The 22,944-nt window shown below is 31.8% G+C and overlaps 1 protein-coding gene and 1 pseudogene across 3 annotated transcripts in view; both read left to right on the top strand.

Annotated features, from left to right (window-relative positions):
* GRIA4 (glutamate ionotropic receptor AMPA type subunit 4) overlaps nucleotides 1-22,944 on the top strand; it is a 316,548-nt gene that overhangs the window by 20,871 nt on the left and 272,733 nt on the right. The window lies entirely within an intron of this gene.
* Nucleotides 12,231-12,348, top strand: LOC120599710 (uncharacterized; annotated as a pseudogene).

The raw sequence follows: 22,944 nt of genomic DNA on the forward strand, positions 1-22,944 counted from the left end.
CACGTCCTAGACATCATGATCTTATGAAGGTTACCGAAACACTCTGAGTTTCAGCTTTCTGATCTGCAAAACAGGGACAAGAGTAGTAACCTGAAGGTCTGCTATAAACTTTGATGGAGATCTTGCCTGTAAAGTGCCTAGCATAGTGTCTGCTGCATGTATAAATCCAGCTATGACTATGGCCACTTTGCTATTTGCCCAAGGTCCCTCAGCCAAAAAGTGGACTCCAAACCCAAATCTTCTGACTCCAGATTCCATGCTATTTTCCCTACTTCACAGAAGACTACACGTGCTTAAGAGTTGCTACTTTTTAGTATCTCAGATTCTGACAGTCCCCACATTTCCTAGGTTGCCTATATAGACTTACTATATAATATATGGGAAATTACCTTCTAGACTGGCTGCATGATTGTCAGTTATCTTTTAGGTATAGGTGAGTGTTCGGAAAGCTTACTAAAAAAATCCGTTATAAAAATACCTACTCTGTAGAGCAAGCACCAATATTATTAAGCGATTTGGGGGTATGTAATTTTAGGGTGGGACTTGACAAATACAGATACCTTTAACTATATACCTATGATAATAATATCTCACACATATATAGTATTTCATGGTGTTTCAAAAATGAGGAATTAAGAAATCAGATGATATACAGGGTTTCTGATAAGTACATTGACAGTTAAAACTATAACTTGTACTTCTTAAATATGCAGTCATATATAGGAGTCATATTTAAGTTTTCTCTAAAATAATCTTATAAGAGATATCAGAAATAAGTTATTTTTCTTTCTTTTTTTTTTTGGAACATAAAATAGAACTGGGGGAATTAACCTCTCTATAGGAAAATTAACTGCTTAAAAGTAAAATAAAATCTCAGTATTTGAATTACAGCAGTACTAAGAAAGTTCATTGTAAATATATAATTTGTGACTTGGTAGCAAAAACCAGTATTTGAAGGGGAAAGATAATATAAAGAAGATCTGTCATAGTGCTGTTAAATGACAATTCCACAGTAAATGTTAACCATATTAATATACATGATAAATTCCATTGGTTTTACTTTAAGGTAAGTAGCTAAAAAAAAATATGAATTGTGGAAATTCCATTTTTGACAAAGGAAAATACTATGAATTTCTGCAGTACTCACAGGGGTGAGACTTGTCCTGGATTCATGCCATTTCACAGATCATTAGAGGCATGAGAAGAGGCTGCTGCTTCTCGCCTGCCTCAGCTGTGGCAGCATTCCATGCAGAGCCTCCCAGCCAAATGGTCCCCTCTAGTGACCCTCACCATCATGGTACTTGAAATTGTGTTAGTGCCTAAAGGAAGACTTTGACCTTGAATATGGACCAATGTGAACTAATTCTCACATTATAATTTACAATTTAATTATCACAGTAAACTCTAACCTTATTGGTTTCAATTATTCTCCATAAACTCAAATCCTAGAGAAAAAAGATCATATATATTTGATAACATATATTCAGGGTAGTTTAGAAACAGGAAGGTATAGAAGATGATCTCAGTAGTTGGACATAGAATACTGCCCAGAGACTCAGGAGCTGAGTAATTCATATCAACCCAGAGGCAGCTATGCCTCATATCTGTTACTATGCTTGTGTGCAACTCTAAACACATGCTTTTAATTATCGAGTATATTTGTAATCCATCACATGTGAAGCAGACAGTTTTAGAATACAAACAAACAGCTTCCAATACAAAGAAAACAAGACAAATGCCTTCGTGCTTTTAGTTTAGTTTTTATTAATAATTTTCCACATGGAATGTGTAATAGTATACATTTTTCATGTTTACTAAAGGCAGATAATATTCATGAAATGTACATTTTAAGACAATGTTGAACAAAATTTGCAAAAGTATGGATAGTATAATTTTTAATGTTTTTCTTATAATTTCCTGTCCTTTTCATTTTATCCCTCAAGGGTGCTTTGCCATTTTTTGCATTTTGTTGAAACTTAGCCTTTTAAAATTCAAAGTGATTTTTTATTAAGTCTCATATACTAACTTTACCCCACCTGACATACATACTAAATCGAGAAATTCTATACTTTCATCTTTTCCTTTTCTCCATAGATATAATACATAAGCAACCTCTACATTATCAAGGCTGACATAGAAAAGATGCCCCCCTCTATTTTCCCTAGTGTTCCCAGGTTTTCCTAGTTTCTCCATTGGATAAAATCTAGCCTCATTTAATACACATCATATGGTGATGCTTCCTCACTGTTGTGACAATGTCATTGTAAACATATGCTTTGGAAAAAGGATGCTTATTTAATCCATGAATTCTTTGTAAAGAGAAATCCTAAAATAATGACATGGGATGACAGTATCTCTCAACAATTAATCATTTTGAATAAACCACAGAGGCAGAGATGCTTTGTTCTAATTGCACTTGGCTAAAACTGAATCAGGGCAGTGTCTGCCATGACCATCAGACCATCCTGTCCCCTCAGCCTGATGTGTTTGAATTTTACCACACGGTCATTCAGTTTCTTGACTTTCTAGCTCGTGTTACCAGAACAACGGCCTTGGCATGTATCAATACAAAACATTATATATATATTTTTTTATCTGAAGTCTTAAATATAGAGACAGGGAAGAATTTAGGGCATTTATAATATTGAAACTATAAAATGCTATATAACTTTGATATTACTACTCTACGTTATTGTTGAGAATATAATCAACCATTTGAAAATATTTTCCATGAAGCTAAATAATCTTACCAGTGTTATGTATGAATAGAATCTTTGTTGCCCTTAAGAGCAGAAATGAAAATACGTAATTAATTTTAATGAATATTGTGATATTAACAATAGAAATCTATGCCTATAACCTTTAAATAATCCTTTTGCTTACAATAGCATAATATAAAATTTTATTGTAATATTATTACTATTTTAAAAGTAATGTTTTTAAATTGGACTGAATTTCTCTGAAGAATAGTATCTCTGCATTTTGTTCATATTGTAATATCACACAGGAAAATCATCTCAGGAAAAATTGATTTTGTTAACACAATTATTTATAAATATTTACTGAGTGCCTACCCAATACGTCATATCATACTAGGCACCATGGAGAATTTAAAGAAAAGCCAGATAAATACTCTGCCCTCATGAAGTTTGAAGTCTAGAAGGAGAAATATAAACCAGTCTAGAAGGAGAAATATAAACCAGAATGTGGTAAATACTACAGGTTCTAGGGACAAAAAAAAATTTCCATCCAGAAGAATATGGCATTGAGTCTAAAACCTAGCGGACTTTTAATAATTCATGTTTGAGAGTCATTGTAGCTTATTGTTATTCTAGAATGTAGGTAATAGAAAAATGCAGTTTGAACATGAAGATTCTTAAAGGCTAATCCATATGAGAAGGATCACGAAGGAAGCTGGTTCATCACCAATGAAATACTAGTTCTAATAACATGGATATTTGAGTTTCTGATTTTTTATAATAGTATATTTTTTCTACAATATATCATGTAAGTTTGTTTGCTAGGTCACCTGATAGGTGATACAGATGGCTTTTTCCGAAAGAATTAGAGTAGCTCTGATGCTGAATTCTTATGCAAGAGTGAATTCGTGAAGCAGTTCCCCCACAGAAATCCTGAAATTGTACATTGAAACACTAATGAGAGCTGTGCAATATTGACAGTGATTGATGTGAAACCAAAGCAGCAGAAAGATCATGCTGATATGAACAGTAAGAAAGGTGGTGGAAGAGATGGATCAGAAACATTGTATTAACTAGAGGCTATCAATGCCTGGGGCATCCACAAACAATACTCAAAAAACAGGATGTGTATGCAGCTACCCTGAATCTGCTGAAAACCTGTTGCTCTAAATCATATTATTTTAGACCATAAATGATATATAGTCATTTTTAAACAAATGTGATAAGTGTAAAGCAGTGATATTATCAAATTGTTTTACTCATCAGGAATCTGTACCTTAGAGGGTGGTTTTGGTTTCCTCTATACTCTATTAGTGCATATTATTTGTATCTCTTTTAAAATAACATCTTTGTTTGGCTTTTATTTTTATTAAAAATCACTATTCTTCAGTTACCTTAATTTTCAAAGTCTCTTCATTGGTCTCAGTTTTTTACACTTTTACCTCCTTTAGATGCTTTAAGTTTATCTCCTTGAAGGAATTGTTTCCTTTCTTTATCCATCTTTCTCTGAATTATTAGAACTCACTTTCTCTTTCTTTTTCTAACTTATTCTGGATAACATTCATTCTTCTTTTCTCTATCTTCTATTACCTGTTTTAGTAAATGAAGTTGCCTACATATCTTTTTCTATTATCCTGTTTTCAAATCAGTGTAGTACACATAGTAATCAACAAATATTTACATAAATATGTAGTATTTCACTAACGTGCCTTTATTTTCTTTTAAAACAACAAACCAACCAAGAAAGCAAACAAATCACCATAAATAAATCAGGAAATACATCTTATCTCCCTCTTACCTGAAAAGGGAATACTTATTTAATCACATTAACTCAATGGGGAGGAGGGAATATTTATGCCATGCCAGACCCAATTTAGCGTTCATTCACTTCCCAACTCAAATGAGCACTGCTGCATTCATTAAGTCCACTGATTAGCTTTTGAAGAAAAGTTTTTTAAAAGTTTACTAAATGGGTGAGTATCTGAATAAATGCAAAGTATATTTTTAAATTCTGTTTAAATAGTTGTTATTAGTTTAATGGCAATTTTTTAATAGTAGTTATAAAAAGGACCTGAGACCTCCAGCCCTGTGAGGATTTCAGCATCACAATGATATTTTCTGTTTATGGCTAAGGTCAATCATTTCTATTTTTCACATTATTTTGGAGAGTAAATGAAATAATATATGAAAAAATTCAAAGAATCTCACTTAGAAAAGTTGACGACATCTTAAACATTCAAAATAATATTTTACATCGAAATTGTACAGTGTATGTTTTTAATTTACAATGAGGATACCATTATATTTTTCACATTTAAAATATAACCATGATAATCAAAGGCTGTTAAACTGAATGAGGTAGTTCCTTTTACCAGGAAGCTAAATGACTTTCCAAAAGTCACATGACCCATTTTTGATATAGCAGGGACTATAAATCCATGTCTCTTATGTTTGATTTTAAACTTCTACTGTTCCATAGTAACCTTACTAATACAGACAACAAAGAATCATAGAGTTTGAAGAGAGCAATAAAGATTATGCTTTCCATATCCTTCAATTTACAGATTGCATCTTAATTTTCACTTGAACATGAAAAAAAAAATGAGTACGTTTCCCATATTCTTATACTGCTTACATCTTGTGCAACATTTGTTATCATTTGATTAATTCCATTACCAATTGCTACAGGTATTTAAAATGTTTAACATTTTATGAATTTTTAAAAAAATCACTAAAATTATTGTAATAAATGATTAATTGAGAATGTAGGTAGAGACTTATTTTTATTATGATTAGAGCATCAACATTTATTTTAGTCAATAACTACATTTTAGCTTTTGAAATATAATCTAAGGTATATTTGTGATGAAGAGCCTGATATAAATGTTTCCTTTACATTCAGAAAAGGAAATTAAAGAGAAGGTATTTTTCTTACTTAAGATGTTGGGTGTTTTATAACAGTTTCAAACCCACAAAAATGCAAAAAAATATATTTTTCCTTGTATTCTCAGAATTTCTTAGCAATACATTTATAGTTTGTGCTTTATTTTGACAAATATTTTTTCATTACAAAAGTAATGTGACTGTTGTAGGCATTTGAAAAATACAGTTATAACAAACAAAACAATTAAAATCACAGTAATCTTACCACCAAATAATAAAAATATACATACTAATTTAACTCCTTTAAAAACAGTTATTTGTAACATTTATTGTGCTATTTTGGATTAACATTTAATTTTAAGCATTTTTCCATTAAATATTATTACATACTATTTTAGTTACCAAGTAATAATTTAGTTTGTACATGTGAATAATTTATTAAACTATTTTGTTTTTAAATTCTTTTATTTTTTCCAGTGTTTAATAATTATAAGTAACAGTTTCACCATATTTTTACTTATTTCCATTAGTTATGTTTTTAGAAAAAGAATTGCTGGATGAAGAACATGCATATTTTAAAGGCTCTTGATATACATTGTGAAAATGCTTTCCAAATGGACAAACATAGCCATCAATAGTGAGTGATGATGCCCTTTCCATCACACTCTGTGTTCATTATTATTCATTTTTTAATTGGGTAGATGACTAGTCATAGCTAATTATTTCTATTTTGTTTGCTTTCTTTGTAGTGTATTTCTAAAAATTACATTTCTTTGGCTTTTTTTTTATTCACTTAACATGGAAAAACAAATTAAACTGATGTTTTGAAATTTCAAACAAAGCATGCTTTATAAAATTATTCTTATCCTAATTATTATATTTGGTCACAGTCACTATGTTTAAAATAATAGAATATTGTTCTATGCGCTTTTAATGAACACTTACAAATGTTTATGAGAATATCTAATTTTTGTCATGGTAATACTGAAGAAAATAAAAGTAAAACAAAGTATAACTTTCATTTATCATTTAAACCTAGAACTTTATTAGCATTTAATGAGTAAGTAATATAAAATAATTATTACTTCTATAAGTTTAATAAAATTCTGAAATTAGCAACTATATTAACTTTTAATCTGCAAAATGGAATTTAGATCTAGTGGTAGTTTAACCTAAATTGCTCTATCATATTAGCCTTTTGCACTCTGCTCACCCAAGTCGTTATCTTTGCTTTCGATGTTGCTTCCCAGCTCAGTCACTGATGTGCATTATAGTAGTTACTTGAGCAGAATTTTGGGAAGAATTTTTCTGCTTAATGCATTAGCTACAAGTAGTATAGAGAATATATAAATGACAACCCACTTGGCAGGCAAGACATCTTTGATTTGAACATAACAAGATAGAGCATATGGGCTACCATATGATGTGATTCCTGATTTTGGTCATGTGAACCCAAGGGCCTTTTGTTGATGTCATTCACCAATTTTACTAACAGATCATATACAATTAGATGCCTTTCTCTCCTTCAGTCCCTTGCGGAGGTAAAAATGTTCTCCAGTCCATGTTGTGTTACTAGGCCACAAAGCAGTGTTACCTGTAGTCTGTCTTACAAGACACAAAACTGCCCTTTACAACCCTTCTTCTGTGCTTTCATACAAATCCATATTTGAGGGAGGGGGAGTGGGCAGCAGAGAAGCTGAGAACACATGTTGCTTTAAATTAAGTCACCCATCTATCCTGATGGAAACCCATTATTCATGAAACAGGCTGTATAATTTAGCTCTGTTAAATACTAAGGTGACATTTCATTCATGCAGTTGGGTCACACTCTTTGGAAGGTTAAAGGTTGACCCTTGTTCCTAAGTAGGGACCTAAATCTTGATAGTCATTTAAAAGCCTCAAAGGTATAAACTAGACTATATCATCAATATCCTCAATTCTTATGCAAATATATAACTGTCACCAGAATCCCTTCTCACAAACCTATCCAAGTACTAAAATTCTAGAAAAAAACAGATGTTTCTAAACTGATTTGAACCACATATTCTAGATCTTAAGGAGATATGGTAAGAGCGCAATGGCATGAGATAAACATAAGATAAACATGCTGAAAGTAAAGAAAGGATAGCCTATATCACTGAATCATTATGTTACAGGTATTACTTTACCTAGGCAAAAGAGAATGAATGCTGACCCTTGATATATGTCTTCCTGAATTGATAGAAAAATGCAATGTATAAGAAGAATGCAATTGTTTCTAGAAGGCTCTGTTAACAATCTCTATGTAGATAGAAGGCCTGGGGTCTAAGCAGTGAGTGGCCTACAGAAGGAACAAGAAACTCCTAGCTTAAGACCTGCACCCCACCCCAGCCAGAGGTGCAGCAGAATTGATAGGGAGAAATGTGTTTGTGCTATTTTGGTTTGCAGATTTGGTTAAGGCAAAGCTGAACCACAGACTATATAGAGAAAAAGAAGCAAAGGAATAAACTTTGTAGCTGAAAAAAAAAAGGGGGGAGAGGGGCTGCACAAGTCCAATCAAATAAGATTTTATGACATAATGAATATCTTTCTGCGTTGGCTGACTGGGCCAAAGCTGAAGAATGACAAAATCCAGATATGCTTCTTAGCAGAAGAGTCAACTGGTTTGGAAAGAAAATGGGAAGGAATGACAGCCTTAGAATGTTGCTGTCCTCAGGCCCTGCTTATACCCTCCTTCAAGCAACTGAGTAACTAAATAAGCACCCTCTTCAAAGAATAAGGAAAAGATTCCAAGAACGTCTGTTTAAACAGAGAAGGAAAATAAAAGACAGTCCATTAACACTATTTTGGGGCAACGAACAAGAATGGATGGAATTTCCCAGATTCGGAAGTGAAGAATATAAAAACAACAAAAGCAACAAAAATATTGTTATCTCTAAAATTCTAGTTAAAAATACACAAAAGGGGATATAGCATGCAAAAGACAAATAAAAGTATGCATTTAAATGTATATCCTAAAATTAGAAAACATTTAAAAGGCAGTTTTTTGAATTTTTGAGAAAATCAAAGAGACTATGATTTCTATGAAATGAATTTTAAGAATAAAGAGACCTCAGATGAAAGGAAACAGGCAAAATTAAGTAAAGCATTTGATGAGAAAAGTGAAATGATTTCAAAATTTAACCCTACCTTAGCAGCATCAATGAGTAGAACTAGCATTTTTAAAAAGCTGAGCAAAATATGAGACTAGAATGGAGAAAATAGCAAACAATGTAAAACTATAGAACCAGAATCTAAATAATGACAGATTAGATATTCAACTTTGAGAGATAATGTTGATTGGATGTACAAATAATTGGCATTTCTGAAGATGAGAAAAAAATGCACAAATGAATATAAGAAAGCTTATGTGGAACAATGTTCATGTGAAGCTATATATACAGTTTGTTCAAGTCTATGAAAAATTAATAGAGAGTGACTGAGACATATTCTGATAAATTGTTTGAAGCTGAGGTAAAGATTCCAAAAGTCATGAGGGAAAAAGAGGGAAGCCACCTAGTAGGAAAAAATATCAGGCTGATCTCAGATATCTTCTCACCACTATTAGCTAAGAGATAGCAATGTGACATAATCTACAAGTACCGAGGGGAAAACCTGTTCATTAAGCATGTGTTGCCAAGCTATATAGTTGGTTACTCAGGTATAAAGACAGTATCAAACATGAAAGAATTCATGACATAAGTCACCACTTTGCTCTTTCTAAAAATATTAGAAAATGTATTTTAATAAACAAAGTTTTATCAAATACTTAAACTTTGTAGGTAAATATAATTATTTAAATAGTCATAAAACTCTAATAATTATTGTTAAAATGGAAGCAGATTTAATTCTTGAAATATAGTATAATTCATTATTATAAAAAATATGTTTACAAAAATGAACAGAAAGTTAATGACAGTGGATTGAAGTATAACGGACACTGTTAATGGCTAAAGTCAATACACTGAGAAATAAGCATATTATTTAGAGTTATAAGGGTAACTACCAGTTCATATTTCCTCTAGATTACCAGTGGGGAAAAGGCTAAAGAATATATAAATCATATGACAAATAATAGAAAATAAAGAATGTTAATAAAATAAAAAATAAAAAATATAGAAATTAGACATTTTGTTATAGTAATAAATGTAACTTGATATTCTCAATTATTAAAAAATAATGTTTTTTACATTGTATGAAAATAGTACTTTAAACTCTGAAGAAGACACAATCTATTCAAACACCTCAGAAAGTTTAAAAACAAAATATTTGCAAAGATATCAGTAAATGCAAAAAGAAACCCGGAAAGGAGGAAGAGAGAAAGACAGACTAGAGAAAAAGAGGGAGGGCAGTAGGGAGAGGGAAGAAAAAGAGAAAACTCAGTAATGAAAACCAACATAGATGCACCACTTTTGTAAGCTTTCAGCCTGTGCCTAATAGCTCATAAAATTCTTTTAACAACCCCTTAAATAGGAACTATTATTGACATTTTACAGACTGCAGTGTAGAGAGCTAACAGATTTGCCCAAGGTGTCACAGCTTATGAGAGACATGATTGAGGTCCAATTTAGGCAGCCTGACTCCACAGCCCATGATCTTCACTGCCATTCTCATGTTATAGTGCTTATCAGACAAAATTGATGTTAATGCAAAACAACATTAATAAGATAAGAAAGGTCACTTATTACTTATAACTGTATAAATTATGTCACAGTGAAGTTCTCATAAATCTTCAGACACCAAATATATAAAGCAAAAACTATAAAATAAATGAGGAATGAATCAATATAAATGCATTGGGAATAGTAATAGACAACAATAGATTAGAGATAAGGACTAAAGCTATAATGTATTTAAAAGTATAATTAGTTCTTCAGTGTACTTTAGCTAAATATCTCTGAGAAGGTTTCAGCATTTTCATTTACATGATCTTTGAATAGTTCTGTATAGAATTTAAATTCATTTAGAAAGTAATGTGTTATTAAAATTATTTCACCCAATTTTTGACCTTTGATTGTATTTTAGTAATTTTTTTTTATTATTTCATTGGTCTGACAGTTCTATTTGACAAAGTTTAAGATAGAAATTAAGCACTTTGGCCTTCTTTTTTTTTTATACATTAACATTGGCCCATGAATGTGACTTTTTTTCCTTGTCATATAACTAAAGATAGTCTATGTGAAAGCAACATGCTTATTTATAACAAATTAGTTAAATTTAAAAAAGGATAAAAGATAAGCCTTATGAGATTTTATACATGGGCTTTTATCATGCACCAGAGGAAGTTTAAGTTGCTTTAATCTTTCTGAAAGGAATTTTATTGTATTTATCAAGAACTTTTAAATATTCATAACCTTTGACACTAACTTTATAAATACTTAAGGAAGACTTCAATTTCAGCATTAGTTATAAATACTGAAAATTTAAATACAATCTAAACATGCAAATATAGGAGAATGAATATTGAAATAATGAATCACCCACACAGTCAACTCATATGAAGATATAAAAGGATGATGATAATGGTTTTGAATTATCTAAGAAAATAACCATAACAGAACATATTAAGATAAATAATCAAAACCTCTAAAACATGTATATTATAGCATCTCAACCATATAAACAATTATATGAAAAGAAGACATTTAGGAAAAAATGCTAAATTATTCTCTCAGTCTTTCTGAGAGTTGGGAGAATAAATAAGTGATGTTTCATTAAACTATTTTACATTTACAGATGTTACAAAATTATAATTTGAAAGTAGTACAAATGTTCCCTTTAATTTATTTTTGCAAGTATTACCTTTCTGGGGGCTTAATCCATTCTTCCTCTTCATGATAAAGGCCTGGGAGAGCACAGATGTCAAAGAGAATTTTCGCAGAAGAGAGGAACTATCAGATAAAATAAAGCAGCTTGTCCTATTTCCAGGCGATGGGGATTCCCAGCATCTACACCGCCCTTTAGGCTTCCTTATACTCAAAGCAATTCCTGAGAATGGAAAATAGGACACCAGTTATGACAATGTACAAGATTTAAATATTTTATTATGTAACAACCAAAGAGTATTAAAAACATGTTTCCATTATTGAAAAAGACTTGACAACAACATAAAACTCTTAAACATCAAGACAAGCGTTGCAATCTGAGCAAGGAGTTTCAACTTGTAGTGTACACAAGAATCTCTCGATTAGGTGGAGAGGCACTTTTTTAAAAAAATGAATTCTTAGACTTAACCTCTGATATTTTGATTCAGTTGGTCTGGGATAGGACACAGGAACTAGACTTTTTCATGAGTGTCCTCAGGCCGTTTATTCAGGTGGTCTATGAAGTACACTCGCTTTAAACTTTCAAATTACAAACTGGCTTTTCCTGTAGCTATCTCAGCAAAAAGTATTGTATATAAATATTCTCACTAAACTTAAACAATATGTGAATAATATACAAATTATTTTCAATAGGCCCCACTTATAGCAAAATTACATCTGTCAATATGGGTAGATTTGATCTGTTAAAGTAGGTGGCTATTTGATCAAACATTTTGCAGTTAAACCAATTATAACCAAAAATTTATAAGAAATCCAAATCCAAATATAAAAGTTATACTTTTATATTTAAGAATTGAAATTTCATATCTATGGCCATGCCACCCTGAACAAGCCTGATCCCATCTGATCTCGGAAGCTAAGCAGGGTCAGGCCTGGTTAGTACTGGATGGGAGACCACCTAGGAAGACCAGGTGCCGTAGGCATAAAAAATAAAAAATAAGGGATTGTAAGCTGACAAAGTCCTTGCAATCTGTGAGGTCAACCAAGGGTTGCCTCGCCTAAAAAAAAATGAAATTTTTCATACATGGATTTTTCTTATGAATTTTTAAGTAACTAATTAAATGCACGTTGAAAAATTCCTCTTAACCTTGGTGAACATAAAAATTCACAAAAGATAAATTTTCATGCTTAGCTTATTATAGTCAATGAAAATACTATTCTGAAATGACAATCAATATAAATACTTCAAATACTACTTTCCTCAAATAAAACCACATTTTGACTTGGCAAGCACCGTCTTTACAAAACCCAGCAACAGAGTGAACTGAAGCTTGTTCTCACTTAGATTTTAAATCTGTGGTTCCCAAACTTGCATCACAATTACCTGAGATATTTATGAAAATCCACAGATATATCAATTTAGAAATCTTTGTGAGGAAATTGAAGAAAGGAGGAAGAAGAGCACAAGAATTTTATCTCTTTCCTTAGAAAAATTTCCAGATAATTTTGACGATCAGTCATCTTTGGAGACCACTATTCTAGATTTAACTGGCTGAGGTGTACTTGAACCATTAGAGAGTCCTTTCCTAATGAAGACTTGTATTTTAGCTTGATTAGGTACCAAAGACAGTTTCTCAAATAACCCAAATTGTTTATGACACCTTGATAACACTTTACATTGTTTCCATGTCACTGGAATGTTTTCCTCTGCATACTTCTGTTTGGGGTTGCATTAATTTGGCTCAATAGATAATAACAATTGTAGTAGCCTGTCATTTATCGTTCCCATATCAGCTCCATTGTAATGAGAATTGCTTCAATGCCAAAAGAATGAATAATGCTAGTCCCTGAGCTAATTAACAGGATTGTCACTTAATGTCCAATATCGTCATTAAATATTGCTGATAAAACAGGCTCAAATTTCACACACAAAATGGGCCATTTTACAGACCTTTAACTTAATCTGAAGTTTCATATAATATTGGTGCCTGAGATGTGTATTCTACAATGGAGGGGCTAACTTTCTTGATATTTTACAATTATTATTAGGCATAAAGATTCCTTTTTCTATAAGGACCACTAAAACAGTTACTGAAAAACCCTATGCCCATAAAAATGAATTGAAATTTAATGATATATTAGGGTAAATAAATATTCAGTATTCTCATTGTATTAAGAAGAGGGCTCAATGATTTTTTAAATCAACAAATAATAAACATAGAAAACATAATCATGTTTCAGATCATTCCAGGTTGAAATAGAAAAGAATAGAAGGAAAGAAAATAGGATGATAAAATGAGAGCATACACTGGAGAAGACAGAGATAACTGAGAGAATCTCACCAGGTCCTCATCATGTTCTTTATCTAGGCTGGGCTTCCCTGGGACTTCATTTATGTCTAAAGTTTTCTATTTTAATATAGCTTCCAGCATAACTAGCAATATGAGGACACTCACTCCTAACTCTGAGGGATTTTTAAAATAGATGTTCCTTTATTCTTAATCCGAATGAGAAAAGGAATAGAACAGCCACCTAAAGTTTTAGGAAATTTGATGCTCCAAATAATGTAAAGCTAGCATCTACAGGTTTCTGCCTCCTCATTTCAGAGGAGTTCTGACCTTTCTTTCTCCCAGGAAAACAAGCTTCTTTTTTATGATAATATCGGGCCATACTCATTCATACATGTATCCAGGATGCTGATATATTCAATATTATGCTATACTCACCAGCCAATCAGGTCACATTCAGTTGAATGTCTATGAGTGAGAGTTTGCCAAAAAAACCTTCTTCCTGGGTTAAACTAGTATGATCAGTGCTGTGATAGAAATGTATCGAGGGTGTAAAAATGCTTAGGTGTAGGAAGGTAAGTCAGGAAGCTTGGGGTCAAGAAAAGCATCCTAGAGGTAACATGTATTTAAGTCTTGGAGAATGAATAAAAGCAAATAGGTTGGAAAAGTGGTGTGTCAGAAATGTTTTTGAGTTGGCTTTGTTTTATTCTATTTTCATTTGCATTTTGTGGAAAAAATAATGCCCTGAAAATAAGAACAGTAAAAACGATAATGTTATATATATATAATATTATCACACGTTAACATACTGTTAACATTATAAACTATATTATTCACAGTGTTAACTTCCCTGTCTGCTTACTCTAGCTTTTTGGGTGGGTTAAGCTTTAAGGAGGATGGTAAACAATTACAGTGTCAGTTTGGTAAAATGACTGATCACCCAACTCGCACACAGAACAGTGTCCTAGTCCAGGGTTTTCTTCTAATCCAGGAGTGACCACCAGATACAGCAGCTGAAATGACCTGTGTACATTTCTTACAATGACTGAGAAAATTCTCAGAGTAATTGACAGGTCTGAGTACCTAGTAAGTCCCCAAACAAGAAGGTTCAGTACAGACACCTAAATACAAGCTCAGAAGCATTGCCCTTTGTCCTTGTCTTTTGTCCCACTCACGAACTCCTCTTAAACTCTCCCTATGTCCTCTACCTTTATCATTTATACTTTTCCATTAATTTTTACTTAATTTTCTAATTTTTTTGTCATTAATAAAATGTGACCAATTGTGACCAATATTCATATCACATAATTCTCTAGGTAGTCTGTCAATACTACCAACACTCTCTTTTCCCTTTCTACATAGATTTTTATTAATAATAAAATTATAATTTATAAGAGACTTCTCTTTGTACACATGACTATTATTGTTTTTTAAAAACAAAGTTTCTGGATTCTTTGGATATTATCACTTAAGGGAAATAATTGTGTAAATAAAATTGTGACTGAATTATTACTGTATTACTAGGACTTTTGGGAATTACATCTATCTTTTTTGTACAGTAAGAGAAAATTTCTCCAATACTTTTAGATTTTTTGTTTGAATGTTTTAGTTATTTCTCTTCAGGTAATAGTATTTCTAATTAATATAGGTATTGAGATGCCTCATTAAAATTAGTTTATCATAAATATGTGTTTACATTTTTACAGCGTTTTTTTAAAAAAAATATTCATACATATTTCATATTTATAATTATCTTAAGAGGAAGTAACCTGATTTACAAAGGGAAAATATAATGGATTGAATCGGCAGTTAAAAATTCTCCATCAGAAAATATTTACTTATTAATTCAATAATGAACCAGAGAGAAGACTATACTAAAATTACACCGATAATTAAATGAAATGGTTTAGAGTCCTGAATATAAACTATCATTTGCACATTTAAGAAGATGGATTTATCTCTCCAGGAAGCAAAAACAGAATAAATTAATGAAGTGCAGGCTTTAAACCTTATCGGCTAATATAGGCCGTAGAAAATGTATAGAGAACCAAGGAAGCAACATTGGTGGGTATGAAAACCCTTAGTTTCAGTAGTTAATTCTAGAATAAACAAGTCTACACTAAGGAAGTAATTATTAATTGATGTAAGCTTAAGTTTTTCCCACCTCTTTTATCTGCAACAATCATATTATTCAAAAAAATGTTACAGATATTGGGATACATTTTCTTTACCTTATTTAACAAAGGAATAACATTATTTGTAGGTGTATTATAAGGCTTCTGTTGATTTACCCTGAATGTTAGGAACTACTAACCTTAATGTTAGAAATCATCACAAAACCTAAACTACAGATGCAGGGGCCAGTCTGTAATACTACTGGTGAAAGCCATTGCTAAGGCCTCTTTAGTTACTACTAAACTGTCTTTCTGGATCTCTGGGAAAATCAGCTCAAATGTGTCTCAGAGTATTCTGATTGCTGCAGGTTTATAATCAGCCACCACTAATGGTATCCAGCAGTGCTTCTAATTTTCAACCATCAGGTTGTCTGGGACGTAAACTTCATGATCATATACTGCTTAGAAATTTGTCAGGTAGACACAGCAATCTGAAATCAAATCAAAGGAACAGCACAGGACTTTATGTAGCACTTTGAAGTTGAACAGCACTCTAGTTCCTGAAAAAAAAAAACTAGAAGAGTGTTGTACAAATAAGTAGTAAACAGATAAATAGCAATAAATAGATTCCAATATCATAAGGACAAAATCTTAAAAATAAATTTTGTTTACCTAGGAAATATCTAGTACATTTTTATTTTGGCATTATTGTCAATCAATTTGACGTGACATTTTTACTGTGAACTTGTAAGAGTCAAGAGTTTTCACATTTCAGCTTGACAGTTTGTTTGCATGACTAAGATGATAATTCAGATTATGTAGAATTGTGTTCCATTGTTCCCTTCCACTTTTCCATCATTGTTTGTTCTTCATAATAGTCTAATTGTTACAACACCGTTGATATAGTCTTGAGATTTTCCACTAAATAGTAGTTCAGAGTTTCAGAAAATTAGTCCATTGATCCCATTCAACAATAGTTTTATCTTTCATTGGCAATGGAATGCTGTCACCCAAATAGCTCAATGACTATCTGAACTGAGAACTAGAATTAGGGAAAATGTATCTCATGTTCAATTCAGACAAGACAGTTCTGTTCTTCAAGAAAGAGAAATTTTCCTTTGAATATTTATGTCCTTGTCAACACTCAACAATTTTCTACTGGATTTATATCTATGTTTGGAAGCATAATAGTTGTTTTATTTGTTTACAGTTTGTAAATACTGACATTTTATTACATTTTACTTCATAGTTATTCAGTTTTGTAAAATCGATGTTGCAATGATATGTTAAATGCCAAGAGTATATATATATATCACATCATAATCATAACATGTCAGTGTGTTATGGATAGCCACAAAGAAGCAGCCAGTGTGACAAGCAAGAAGCAATGGATTACAGAATATAGAGAAAATGCAGAGTTTACTTTTATAAATATTAGAATCTGCTTATTGTTTTCTGTTGTAAATTTCTCCTTCTTTGGAGACCTTTTACCTTCAAAAGTTAAAATTTAAAGCAACGGTAATGATTAAATAGTGGCATGAGCACAATGTAATGAGTGCACAACATATACAAAAATAGACAACTACATGTTAGACTTTCTGATTGAGGTTTGGCATGAATCTTGCATTTTATTTAGTAACTAAAAAGCACCAATTTATTTAAGAGTCTAAATCAAAGTAGGGTATCTAAAAAGAATATTTTTCGTATATGTAAAATTAAACTTAAATATGAAAAGGAAAAATAAGATTCAGATATTAAAAGAAAGTACAAATGGAAGGTATTTTCTTTGTCATCAAAATTAATTTTATATTTTTATTATCTTTTAAGTTATTTATCCATGTTTAAAATGATTTTATCATTAAATAATCTCATTTTTAAATATTGTTTTTAAACAAAATGTTAGCTAGACTATTTCATAAATATAGTAGAATATAAAAAAATTAAGGAATATTATTGTGAATGTCATAGTCTCATCTAAGAAAGTGTTTGAGTATCTGGTCTTTCCCAGTTTCCAAGTAATCAGTAGTATTAATGGAATATGTATAGAAATTGATATGATATATGCATTTCAACATTTAAATGATGTGGTGGACATTATCATCATGTCCCAGAAAAGATTAGATTAAACAATTTATATATTTATTCATATAAATTTTCTACTTAGCATTAACATAGAGAAATATTTCCAGTGATGAAAATGTTCTTTACCTGTTCAAAGAAAATCAGTGAGTCTAATGTTACAAAATACAAAATTCATTTTCTAATTTTTAGAAAATATGTTGAATTTATTATTTTTAGTGCTTACTTCAAAAGTTAAAACAAAACAATAGTAATGGGTATAGGAATGTTTTGAAAATTACACTTTCTGCTGTGTATGTATCTAGAAATCTGAAGCATTTGAATTGAGGGAGGATGCTGAGTTTGGAGTAAGTTGTTCTTTGTCAAAGAGCAGCATTATTTTTCATAGAATACCATATATGCAATAAGATATTTTAATAAATTACAATATTTGGGCTGAATAAATATTTAAGTACTTTTTTTTAGGTTTCAGTTACAGTTATAGGGATGAAATATGTCTTAAGATGAGTTTGCTACTTGCCATGAGTTTATAGAATAAAGAAGGTGAAAGAATTGAATTTTAATTTTTTCATCCTGAAGAGATTTCATTTTTTCAAACCTGTAGTCTACATTATAAAAATTTGTTTTATAATAACAAGTAACTGATTTTAAACAGAGTATTTTAAATGACTTAGAATTTATAAAATAATCTATTGTATTACAAGGAAAATATAGGCTGTTTCAAAAAAGAAAAAAGAATTTCATTATTTTAGATAAAAAAATAAACATGGAATTAAGAGGAGTGATTTTTGTAGGGACCAACTAGTGGAGGTCCATAAATCTAATATGAGTAATTTCATGCAGAAAGAAATGTGGGTGAGAAGAGAAAATTACTCAAAAATAAAACAACCAGAAAGAAAAATTATTTTGGTGATGACATTTGACAATGTCTTACAAGAAGGAATTTATAAGAATATAGGATTCAGGTACAAAATGAACAAATTGTTTCTTAGGTCTTTGTAGAATTTTTGAGAAGTTTCTAAGAGATGTTGTCTATGGAAAAGTAGCAGAATGTAATGAACTTATAATTTTTTCATTAAATATAAATTGACAAGATAGATAGGTAATCTAAACTGCTGTTGTAGTTGAATTCTAAACTTCCGGGTCAAGATGATAGACTAAATTCACATGTTAACTTCTTCAAAAACCCTAACAAAATAACATGCAAGTAATAAAAAGACATTAATCCATATTCATGAAGACAATGGGAAAAGGCCATCAATTGATCCAGATTGTTCACAGAAACAAAGCTAAGAGAGAGCCATTGAACTTGGCTGAACTCCAAAGAGATTCATAGAATATAAATACCTAGAGTTCCAGATTATTAGTTGGCACTTCACCCAATCCCCTTGTGACAGCTGCTGTGGGTCATTTACCCAAACGTCATCTATGTCACCCTCCCAAGCTTTTCCTTATTGGCAGAACTTGGCTGTTACCATAGAGGCTAGAAGTGCCAAATATTCATTTTAAAAAAAAATTAAGATTATTGGGGTACATTGGTTAATACAATTATATAATTTTCAAGTGTACATTATCATTTGACATCTGGATATTCTATTGTGTTTACCACCCAAAGTCTAGTTTCCTTCAGCTACCATATATTTGATCCCCTTTACCCTTTTCCCGTCCCCCCACTTCCCTATATTTGACCTCCTTTACCCCATCTACCTTTCCCCTCCTCCCCCACCCTCTACCTTAACCAGTAGTCTATAGTACATGTCCATGAGTCTCTGTTTGTCCTGTTCAGTTGTTGCTTTTAGGTTTATATCCCACATACAAGTGATATCATGTGATTTTCAACTCTTTCTGTCTGTCTTATTTCGCTTAGCATGATTATCTCGAGGTCCATTCATGTTGTCACAAATGGCAGTATTTCATCTCTTTTTATGGTTGAGTAACATTCCATTGTATATACATACCACAGCTTCTTTAGCCAACCATCTATCGTAGGACACTTAGGCTCCTTCTATGTCCTGGCCACTGTGAATAATGCTGCTATAAACATCAGTGTGCAAATATCAATTCAGATATGGGTTTTCAAGTCTTTGGGGTAAATACCCAGTAGAAGGATTGCTGGATTTTATGGTAGCTCAATTCTTAGTGTTTTGAGGAACCTCCATACTGTTTTCCATAGTGGCTGTACCAATTTGCGGTCTCACCAGCCTTTATTACTTGTCCTGTTGATGATAGCTATTCTAACAGGTGTGAGATGGTATATCATTGTGTTTTGGATTTGCATTTCCCTAATAGCTACTGATGTTTAGCATCTTTTCAAATGACATCTGGCCATTTGTATGTCCTCTAGGGAGAAGTGTCTTTTCAGATTCTCTGACCATTTTTTGATTGGATCATTTGTTTTTTTGTGGTTATTGAGTCGTATGAATTTTTATATATTATGGGTATTAGGCCCTTATCGGAGGTGTTGCTTACAAATATATTTTCGGATGGTTGTCTCTTTACCTTGTTGACAATTTCTTTTGCTGAACAAAAGATTTTACTTTGATGTAGTCCCATTCATTTATTTTAGCTTTTACTTTCCTTACTTTTGAGGTCAAATGCATAAAATTCTCTTTAAGTCCAAGGTCCTTGAGTTTCGCTCCTATGTTTTCTTCTATGCATTTTATTGTTTCAGGTCTTATATTCAGGTCCTTAATCCATTTTGAGTTAATTTTGGTCTGTGTTGATAGACAACAGTCTAGTTTCATGCTTTCGCAGGTGGCTTTCCAGTTTTCCCAGCACCATTTATTGAAGAGTCTTTCCTTTCTCCACTGTATGTTTTTGGCTTTTTTGTTGAAAATTATTTGCCCATATAAATATGAGTTTACTTCTGGACTCTCGATTCTGTTCCACTGATCCATATGTCTGTTTTACTGCCAATACCATGTCATTTTGATTACTGTCACTTTGTAAAATAATTTGAAGTTGGACAGAGTGATGCCTCCAGCCTCATTCTTTTTCCTCAGGAAGGCTTTGGCAATTTGGTGTCTTTTGTGCTTCCATACAAATCTGATGATGTTTTGTTCCATTTCTTTAAAAAATGCTGATGAGATTGATGGGGATTGCATTAAATCTGTATTATGCTTTAGGTAATATGGTCACTTTAACTATGTTGATTCTTCCGATCCAAGAACATGGAATATCTTTCCATTTCTTTGTATCTTCTTCGATTTCTTTTAATAAAGTCTTGTAGTTTTCGTTATATAGGTCCTTCACTTGTTTCATTAAATTTATTCCTAGATATTTCATTCTTTTTGTTACAATTGCAAAAAGAATTATTTTTTCCACTTCTTTTTCTGACATTTCGTTATTAGAGTATAGGAACGCTATGGATTTTTGAACGTTGATTTTGCATCCAGAGACTTTACTGTAGTTGCTTATTGTTTCTAGTAGTGTTCTTGTGGAGTCTTTAGAGTTTTCTATATAGAGAAACACGTCTTTTGCAAAGTGACAGTTTGACTTCGTTTCCTATTTAGATGCCTTTTATATCTTTCCCTTGTCTGATTGCACTCACTAGGACCTCCAATGTTATACTGAATAACAGTGGCGATGGTAGACAGCCTTGCCTGGTTCCTGATCTTAGAGAGAAGGTTTTTAGTTTCTCACCATTAAGTATAATGTTGGCTGATGGTTTGTGATAGATAGCCTTTATTATGTTAAGGTACTTTCTTTCTATACCAATTTTGTGAAGTGTTTTGATCATAAATGGATGCTGTATCTTGTCGAAGGCTTTTTCTGCATCTATTGATATGATCATATGATTATTATTTTTTAATTTGTTTATGTGGTATGTCTCACATTGATCGATTTGCTTATGTTGAACTATCCCTGTGCTCCAGAAATGAAGCCCACTTGATCATGTTGTATAATCTTTTCAATATGTTGCTGTATTCGGTTCGTTAGTATCTTATTTAGAATTTTTGCATCTGTGTTCATGAGACATAATAGTCTGTAGTTTTCTTTTTTTGTGTTATCTTTACCAGGTTTTGGTATCAGAGTAATTTTGGCCTCATAAAATGAGTTGAGAACTATTGCCTCATTTTCAATTTTTTGGAAGAGTTTGAGGAGAATAGGTATTAAATCTTCTTTGAATGTTTGGTAGAATTCACTTGTGAAGCCATTTGGTCCTGGACTTTTACTTTTGGGTAGGTTTTTGATGATTGTTTCAATTTCCATACTGCTGATCAGTCTATTTAGATTTTCCAGTTCTTCTTGATTTGGTCTGAGAAGACTGTATTTTTCAAAGTACTGGTCCATTTCTTCTAGGTTATTAAATTTGGTGTTATATGCTTTTTCATAGTATTCTTGTATTATCCTTTGTATTTCTGTAATGTCAGTTGTAGTTTCCCCTCTTTCATGCCTGATTTTCTTTATTTATGTTCCTTCTCTTTTTCTTTAGTGAGTCTAGCCAGGGGGTTGTCAATATTATTAACCTTCTCAAAGAACCAGCTCTTTGTTGCATTTATTTTTTCTATCGTTTTTTTGTTTTCAATTTCATTTATTTCTGCTCTAATTTTGATGATTTCTTTCCTTTTGTTGACTTGAGGCTTCATTTGTTCTTCCTTTTCTCGTTTTTTCAGATAGAGTGGTAGGTTGTTTATTTGGGCTCATTCTTGTTTTTGGAGATAGGCCTGTAATGATATGAACTTTCCTCTTATTACCGCTTTTGCCGTGTCCCAACAGTTTTGATATGTTGTACTATCATTATCATTTGTTTCTATGTATCTCTTGATCTCTCTTTTTATTTCTTCTCTGACCCAGTTATTCTTCAGTAGCATGTTGTTTAATCTCCATGTGTTTGTGGTTCTTCCTGCTTTCTTTTTGCAGTTGATCTCTATTTTCAAAGCATTTTGATCGGAGAATATGATTGGTATGATTTCAACTCTCATATTTGTTGAGGCTATCTCTTGTGTCCCAGTATGTGGTTGATTCTTGAGACTAGAGATTCTTGCATTAGAGAAGAATGTATAAGCAGCTGTTTTGGGATGGAAGGTTCTGTCAATTATATCCAGTTAGTCTAATGTGCCATTTAAGGATATTATTTCCTTATTGATTTTGTGTT

Source organism: Pteropus medius, unplaced genomic scaffold (genome assembly GCF_902729225.1).
Source record: "Pteropus medius unplaced genomic scaffold, Ma_sr-lr_union100, whole genome shotgun sequence".
NCBI lineage: Eukaryota > Metazoa > Chordata > Mammalia > Chiroptera > Pteropodidae > Pteropus > Pteropus medius.